General features: G+C 41.0%; 2 long non-coding RNA genes across 2 annotated transcripts; one reads left to right on the forward strand and one right to left on the reverse strand.

Annotated features, from left to right (window-relative positions):
* Positions 1-822: 822 nt before the first annotated feature.
* LOC143421433 (uncharacterized) lies at positions 823-4209 on the reverse strand. Its single transcript, XR_013101069.1, has 2 exons — positions 3893-4209; positions 823-1751 (listed from the first exon to the last, which is right to left on the reverse strand). It is a non-coding gene; the product is annotated as an uncharacterized LOC143421433 (long non-coding RNA).
* A 530-nt stretch (positions 4210-4739) lies between these two features.
* Positions 4740-8857, forward strand: LOC143421434 (uncharacterized). The gene is made up of 2 exons (XR_013101070.1): positions 4740-5550; positions 8532-8857. It is a non-coding gene; the product is annotated as an uncharacterized LOC143421434 (long non-coding RNA).
* Positions 8858-8864: the final 7 nt, after the last annotated feature.

Genomic DNA, 8864 nt, shown 5'->3' on the forward strand with positions numbered 1-8864 from the left:
ACAAAACATGCTTTGGTTTTGTCGAGTGGACTCTTGCTGCCTTTAGCAGAGAGTGCTAATTCTGGGACTGGTGGATGCTTACAGCACACAGTATATGAAGAAAACTATAAAGATGTTTACATACAGCCTATAAACATGGAGTGATGGTAATACAACCACAAATTTGTTTCACAGCTGAAATTAATCAGATAAAAAAAACCCATTATTTTTTAATGCTGTGCCACTGGTATTCTATTTGTACTTGTCTAGATTTATACTCCTCTACACCTCTTTAGATGCTGTATTGCTTTAAAACATTGATGTGAAGATACCAGTGCCCATTCTGCTGGTTAAAAAAATAAGAAGGTAATCTTTAAATACACCAAATGTTCAGGTACATCCTGAAGGGTGCAATATTCCACACAGGCAGGAGGGGTCACTGTTTGAAAACAGTTGCAGGTCAGCTAAAGTACATACAATGGCATAACACTGCAAACCAGGGATACTGGTTAAATGACCATAGGGAGATTTTAAATGGAAAAAACTAACAAAAGATCAAAATACATATGTACATATTACTCACAAATCATATCAAGTTTGAACTCTTTTTTTTTTTAGGGAACAGAAGTCAAATTAACCATGGGTTCAATCTGGTTACAAAAAGCTTTCTTCACATTAATAAATACATTACTCATACGTCACCTGCATGTGGGTAAATCCTAGAGTCATACAGGAAGCAGCGGAGCCAGCTTCCTAGGCCTATACTGATATGTGTGTGAGCACATGGTTCCTGACAGTTATTTTGTATCCGTAATCATAATGCAACAATCAAAAAGAGAGGTGTTTGGATAAACTGTTATTTATTTTCAGGCTGTTTTTTCAAGATCCAGTGCATTTAACAGTGCATTGAAACATTTGATGCTGTGACGCAAAATTACCTAAACACCAATGAAAGGGTAATCAGAAACTTACAAAGTAGCCAGTAATCCTGGTGATGACTCGTGTGAACTTAAATCTTCTAGAAAAATATATGTGACCCTAGGACTTGTCATAGGATGCCATTTTAGCCTGCAGCCTGAAAATAGAGCATAAAATGTAAATCATGGATGGAAGGTTACATCGGACACCAAAAAGCATGTATTCATGCACCGCAGACGAGCTTTTCTACACTTCACCCAGACAAGCTGTATTTAAAACCACTAATGTCAGAACCAGTCATAACGTACTGCATGTAATGTGCCTAACACAGATCATCTCCTGTCTTTTGCCATGTGTGTGAAAGGGCCACAATGTCTAGCGTTCATGACAGAAAATGGCATCACACCAATCTTATATTTACCAAATTACATTCAAGCTATAATTTTTGAGAAGGTTCATGACATGTAGGTAAAATATTTTCCTCTACAAAACTCTAAATGTCCTTTGGCATCTTTGCTTTTTTGTTAAAATTAGCATACATCTTTAAATTAAATCAAAAGTAAGAAATATATGAAACTGATGTTAACGAGGCAGCTAGTGACTAGCTGAATAAAAAAAGTGCTGATGAGTCTTTGCGGTCACATGAGGCTCAGCTGAAGGAGATGGTGAGGAAAAGGTAACGGAAGGAGAGATGATGCAGAAAGGCACAGAGTAGGTTTCCTCCATTGTGTCTTCACTCCTGCAGTTTGAACTGGAAAGAACTGGTGCTCCATTTGGTTGTGTCACAGTCAAGCATGGTGCGCTCTGTGAAGATCACATTCCCTTCTGCATCTATCAGGATAATTGTATTGGTTCTGAATGGATAACAATACAGAGAAGAAAACAATTGTAAATTTAATATCTAATAAGTATGACAGTGGTTATGAAAAGTCACTTTTCAGACACTGTTTGCCGCTGCCCTGCTAAATGATGTTTTGATAGCTTTGGAAAGGACTAACCCTCTGACCTTTTGGCTACAAGAGAGTGTCTGTACCCAATAATCCAGTGTTTCATTGCTGTGGAGGATTGATTACACTGGGGATTTTTTGTGTGTGCCAAGAGTTCACTGTTCTGTGATATTGCTGTCTAGCACAGTAGTGTAGGTGGAGTTTGGGTGCCCCCTCGAATCCAAGAAATATATTATTATTTGAGGTCTGTCAATTCAAAGCTGCTTTTTACCTGTCCATTTGGAGACAGTAAAAACTAATATTCTTAAAATTCTATTCCTAAAATTAAAATCACAATTCAATTTCAAGTTAATAATATACAATCTTTTGATTTGACTAAAGCAGAACAATATTTAAAGAAATTTAAAAGGCCTTCTGGGTTTTGTTTGTTTGTTTGTTTGTTTTTTTGCTGTATTATGCTTTTAAAAACATCAAAATCCACAGTCAGATTACAACAAAAACAAACAAGAAGCACTCTGAGAGCGCAAATTGTATTCAATTCAATTCAATTTTATTTATATAGCGCCAAATCTGCTGCGACCAGTTGGGCTGAGAGAAGGAAGACAGGATAAAAGATTGTATTTTATCTCTATTAATATTCATTGCAGATGCAGATATGGAAAGCTGGAGTCTGTGTCGGGATCACCAAGTAGCTGTTCCTGGTTCTTGGTTCTCCGGCTGTTGTACCTGTGTAGTTGGTGCACTGTCCCACAACATCACTCATGCTCAAGATTTACACAGGGCCAGATACCTACATTCAAGCTACCTTCTCGTAACAGCACAGTGATACAGAATTTTAGGATTTGTTTTAATAATGCACAAAAGTATTACAACTTAACTCTTAAAAATGTTAATCAAGAAACTGGATTTTATGACGTGCAGCATGTCATAGCACGTAAAGCACGTGCAGTGCTTTAATTTGCTTCTCTTGCTATCTATGCATTTTTTCTGATACCTTCACAGGTGTTGAATAAACAAATGTTTGACCCTCACACAGAGCAGCTGTGCACGTCAAATAATGAGAAGTGCCACAACTTTCAATGTGTTAATGCATCAACTTCACTTGCAGCACAGGTGGTGGACTTTAAAGAAGGGTAACAAGATTGAATTGTGCAACAATGCTGATGAAGTGAAGAAGCTTCTCGGATGAGAGGTGAAACGTCTTCAAGCAACTTAAAGAAGTCCAGACGCTTTTCTTTACAAGCTCCTTTGACTACGATGACCTGAATGACTGAGAACCTTCACAGACAACAATGCTGATTCTGTAGTTTATTGTATGACACCGTTATGTTTCCTTTACATGAACTGTGGGCAGTAGTAGCACTGATGTTGGTCGCTATGGTATTTGTAACTGTGGGTGTTCCTGTAGGGCTACGCGTGAGAATTCACAAATGTGCTGTTGCAACTTCCTCAAAAGCTGCAGTTGCTGCAGCCTCTGAGAAATGCTCACAGATTGATAGGTATGTTATGGAGCCTCGCAAGGCACATTGAAGAAAAAAAATTTGAACATGTATTTTGCGAGATGAAGATAGTGCTCAGTGGAAGGGGAAACACTCGTGGCTAGGTGTACTTTGATCTGGTGGTCTTTGTTGCATTCATTAACAACCAGCTGCAGTACTCTGTACAGCTTTACAGGTATTGATGGAAGCATGATAAATGCAAAGAAAAAAACTCTCAAGATCTTGCAAAACATTTGTGGGATCTTGCAAAAGTAAGTTTTGACAGAATTTGTTCTGTTTAGTGTGGTGCACAATAAGATCACACTTTAGCAATAAATTGACTTTGTGAAGTCCTTTATCATTCTTATTGTCATGGGCATATCCTATTATCTTTTTTCTATACATTAGATTTTATTTGTTGTCCCGTATACCAATTTGTCATTCTTTGTGAAATGCAGATGCATAAAACAGTTCTATGCAAAACATGCATGCTACTTTCATGCTGCACATTCTACAACAAACACTTATTTTGTGTGCATTTGTCTCTTTCAAACAGGTGCCGGTCCTCACCTCTGCAGTGCTGCCGTCTCCTGTAGCGCTGCATGGTTCTAAGCTAAGTTTCCTTTCCTTTTTCTGTTCTCTTAGATTTGTCCTCAGGTTTGAAGTGTCTGTGTTGTGCAGCTGGTCTGGTCTGTCTCTAGACAGTTCAGGCTGCACCCACTAGTTCAATGGTGGAGGCTCACAGCGACATACTCAACACAGAAGTTTCTGAACTCTGCATGAGGGTTTCTCCGACGAAGTGAGGGCCGTGAGGCACAGCTCCCCGTCCCCCGGTGACCCTGCTAGGTCCACCTTCTTAGGGAAACCCTCTGCAGAGGAGCTGACAGAGCCAGGAACTTGTGAGTTGTGTGTGTCCACTCAGGCATCATTCATGCTTGTTCTGTAGGCAGTTCCTGTCAGAAGGAGGAGGCGCAGCAGGAGCATCGGGGGGCGGAAGACGGTGCCTCAGTGCCTCTCTCCTTCTGACATTGTTAAAGAAAACACAACAAATTTATAATTATTTATAACATAAACGAGGGAGCGCTGTTTACAGATACTGAGAAGTATAAAATCTGAATCCTTTCTCTCGTTTGCTCTGAGGCGCGGGGGGGAAATATCGACAAGTCGATCAACATCATCTACAGATACATTCGACATCTCGAAAAATGTAAATTGCCACTTGATTCGTCCATTTGGTTGAAAAACCCGACCGTGAACAAGGAGCGAATATCACACCGGAAACTAAGCGCTATGCGCCGGAAGTAGCATATGCTAAGGCGCACACAGGTCTAAGTTATAGGTCTAAGTTCCCCATAATGCACTGGGTGTTTCTTCTTCACTCAACATGTGTTAGTAGGCCTCTCTGCATTCAGCCCGTCTGCCCCTCATCTATCGATGGATGTTTGTTAGAGGCTTTGGTTCCCACTGTCGCTCACAGACGGTCACCTAATGTTTCCCTGTGTAACTGCAGGGTCTTTGCCTTATAACATAGAAGTAGCTTGAGGTAACTGTTGTTATGATTTGATGCTGTGTGTGTGTAATAAAGCTCCCTTACTGACAGTGGGTCACCACAGCTTGTAGCTCCATGTATTTGATGTGGCACGTTTGCCCTCGCTGACACAACCCTAAAGGGATTTGTGTGTATGAATAAAGTTTATTGTTCATACAGTTCATTGCCGTATGTCTATGAAAGGCTGAATGAGGGTTGTAGCTCCCTCAGCAGCTGTGGAGCGATGGCTCGTGGTCACCTGATTCAGCCCTGGAGATGTGGTTGGTTAGACACGCTGCTTTAGTTGGACACTACAAACCACACTCACCTGTTTACACAAACACATACACACCTTTTGTGTTACAACCACCTTGTTACACTCAAACACCAGATGATGCATCTGAGCCAACTAAGGATTCACTGAGACTGAAGCTCGAGATCATAAGAATTTGAGGCTCAGCTGATACAGTATCATAGGACAATCCAACCATTGTATGTCAAGAGACTATAGGCAGTAAAAGCTCCATCTGGAGGAGGAACGACGTGGTTCAGAGCGTTGCCTCCTGCAGCTGGTGACATGTTCAGATTTCAGCTCTGTCGGTTAGAAAGTCTGTTTTTGTTTTTCATCTGTGTGTTGCTCTTTCATCCTTTTGTTCTTCCTCTTTCTTGCATCAAGCTGGCTGACTTCACCACTGATGAGGTAACCATGAGCAGTAAGCCTCGTGTCGCTCACAGTTACATTTAACATAGTGCGATAAACACACTCAGTCATTATAAGGTACATCCTCTAAAGGTTCACATAACAGACAAACAGGATAATAAAAATAATCTGGTTCTCTGCAGCGTCCTCAGATGAACAACACACAACATTATTAGACGTCTCAGTATTTGTTACACTGAACACAAATATAAACACAACACTTTTGTTTCCATGAGCTGAACCGGATCCTGACTGGTTTTGCGACATATGTGTCATTGTGCTACACATGTACGGCATATTTCAGAGTGGCCTTTTATTGTGGGCAGTCTCAGACACACCTGTGCAATATTCATGCTGTCTAATCAGCACCTTGACATGCCACACCTCACAGGTGTGGCATGTTAGACTACTTTTAATTAACTGCTTCAGCCCACTTACAATGAAAATGTAACAAAAAATCTTGTTCCTGACCTGTGCAGTATGTTAACACTATTGGAAGTAAAAATAACTCTAATTTTGAAAACACAACTTTCTTTCTTTCTTTTTTTTTTAATAAAGCTCTGACTTGTATTATGAGTCTGTGGTCTGGGAGAGAGTCTGTAACTCTGTCTGCAAAATACAGGATATAATGACCAATGTTGGGCAATTAATTATATAGTTACTTCTTCAAAAAAGTAACCGAGTTATGCAAACAAAGTTTTTTGCAGCTGTTTACCTAAAAATGTAGCCAAGGCGTTTTTTAATTAAACATTTCAAACTATTTACAGAACAATCAGCTGTTCTGCATCAAATCTGATGCCACACAAATTATTTGTGCCACTCCAAAAAATAATTTGTGTCCACTATGAGATGAAGGAGAACAACAGCCTGATACCTGCAGGACAACAGCAGATGTATCACTGCTGTAACACCTGTAACATTCAGCAGTCGCCTCATTGTTCTGACACACACAACAAAACTGCTGACTACACTACACACTCACTACATAAGATTTGCGCTAAACGTCGCAAATCTCTCACATCTCCAAGCACCGCCGTCACTCCTAAAACTTCCTCCCGTTTCTAACCCTTGCCATATAATTTTTGATTGGTCCACATGGTACATTTTTCCACCAATAGGAAAGGGTGGTGGGGTGTTGTTTTTGCTCACAGGCTTTCGAGCGTTTTCCTTATAAAACGGCGTTTTCACCGTTTCTTCCCGCAGTAAATATAAACAACGACAGTATTCAGGAAGAAAACCAAACATTGCAGATATTTTTATCATAACTCTGGTTGTACGCGGCCGATCAACACAATTTAAAAACTGGTATAAAGTCCACACTTTTCCCGTCAGTTGTTCCGTCGGTCCTGCTCACATCTCCAATGGTTGTACACGTTGTCATTAACGTGGCTTCACTCCACATCAGCCGCTTTGCTAAAACACCGGTGTCGGCGCATAAGGACGCGTCAGAGCCTGACAGCGACGTTGATTAGCTGCGTATATACGAATGTGAATCGCGTGATTGGCTGGACTACGGGATAAGGTGGCCTCGTTCTAATCCTATACGGGAGCAGCCAGTCACTGACTAACACTGCAAAACAGGATTGTTAAAGTTTTCATTTTAATTTCAATTCAGGTGAATTTTTTTTTTTTTTTTTTTTTGTGCGCGCAACGCAGATTTTCTGTGCAGAGACCGTGCCAGCAGTGCGCAATTGTGTACGCGCGCAGCTTAGAGGGAACATTGCTTGCGAGTGTCGGGTCTTTTGTGTTTGTAGAAAATGTTTCATATCTCTGAGTTCAGCTCATGGAAAACAGGAGCAAAAGCAAAAGTGTTGCGTTTATATTTTTGTTCAGTGTAAATGATAAAACATCAGGTTTGACCCAGAATACAGTTTGGTCCACATGGTGGCGCTGTGAAAAGTGCGCGCTGTACTGGTGGCACCAGTGTCCCCAGCCCACAGACCAGTGCTGCCACTAATCGAGTTTCATTAGCAGCATCTAAATGCTGTTTAAAGGTGGACTTCATCTGTCACACAGGAGCAGTTTGGCTTCGCTTTGCTTAAATAATGACCTGGTGTATTTCTGTATACACACCTGCTAAGGATCAGGTGACTTTTATAATAAAAGGTTAATACGTGAAACCTTAAAAATAAAAAGAGCTGTTTTTAGCAGTATTTAGGCTGCAGTCTGTGTATTATGTCCATGATATTCTACATTACAGTAAAAACAGTAATTATATAAAGAACAGATGGATCAGGATCCTGTCTGTGTCTTTACTATGATCTCAGCTGATAATGAGGCTTGAAAGAGACATGTTTGAACTTTTGCATTGATCAGACAAATAAGCCTGCATGTTTGCATGAGCTTTACCTTTAACTGTAAAACATGAAGCCTTTATTATTAAAAAAACAAAACCCTTTTGGTGTCATACGGGTAAGAAAGCAGCGAAGCGTTTTTCTCTCTAACAGACCTTTCATCTGTTTTCTCTGCCATTGCTCTGATGGGACCTGCAGGGTGTTTTTGGTGACGTGGAGGTTTGCACAGTTGCTGCCTGTGGTGTGTGTAGAAATGTTCATGTTCTAGTCCCACTGTGAAGCACATAGACGTGTCCTGACTTCCTGTCTGTCCCACACTCTGTTGTCTCTGTTTGTTGCTGCCAACAGTACAAGTCATCTTTGCAGATTTTACTGAATTAACAAAAACATTTTTACTGAAAGACTTATTCAGTAAACACGTTTGTTACACTGAGACTGAAAAAGAGATCCCTGTTTACGCTCATAGAAAACGAGCCTCTGTTTTACTTTATTGAAATCATTTCTAATCACAGACAGGATCAGCAGCGTGCAGCTGCAGTGAGGTGTTAGTAGAGGAGCTGTGTTTGTGAGCTGTAGTCTGGATCAGGTCTCTGTGGGAGACTCGGGTTACAGTACTTCTGAATATCACACAGCACATTTCTTCAGAATCGGTTGCTGTTTGCTAACATTTGACCTTTGCCCTTTTAGGCTGCCCTTCTGGCGCCCGTCGATGAGGACTTGGGATCTGACAAGAAGCAAACTGGGGGAAGCAGCAGAGTACCAGACTTCCCTCCTCCAGCAGGCCGGGAGATCTTGTTGCGCACCTGTGTGCCGCGACCAGCAGCGTACTCCAAGGCGCTGCCTCAGCGGCTCTTCTGTGTCCTGATGAGGGAGGAGTTTAGGTTGGCCGGAGCCTTTTCCACAGACACGTCCTTCTTTTAAGTCCTGTGAACAATTCACACCTGGGATAAAGATAAGTGAAGGACACAGGATGGAGACTTTCACATAAAACAATAAAGCTGAATTGAACTAAAGTGAATA

This window comes from Maylandia zebra, linkage group LG12, assembly GCF_041146795.1.
Source record: "Maylandia zebra isolate NMK-2024a linkage group LG12, Mzebra_GT3a, whole genome shotgun sequence".
Lineage (NCBI taxonomy): Eukaryota > Metazoa > Chordata > Actinopteri > Cichliformes > Cichlidae > Maylandia > Maylandia zebra.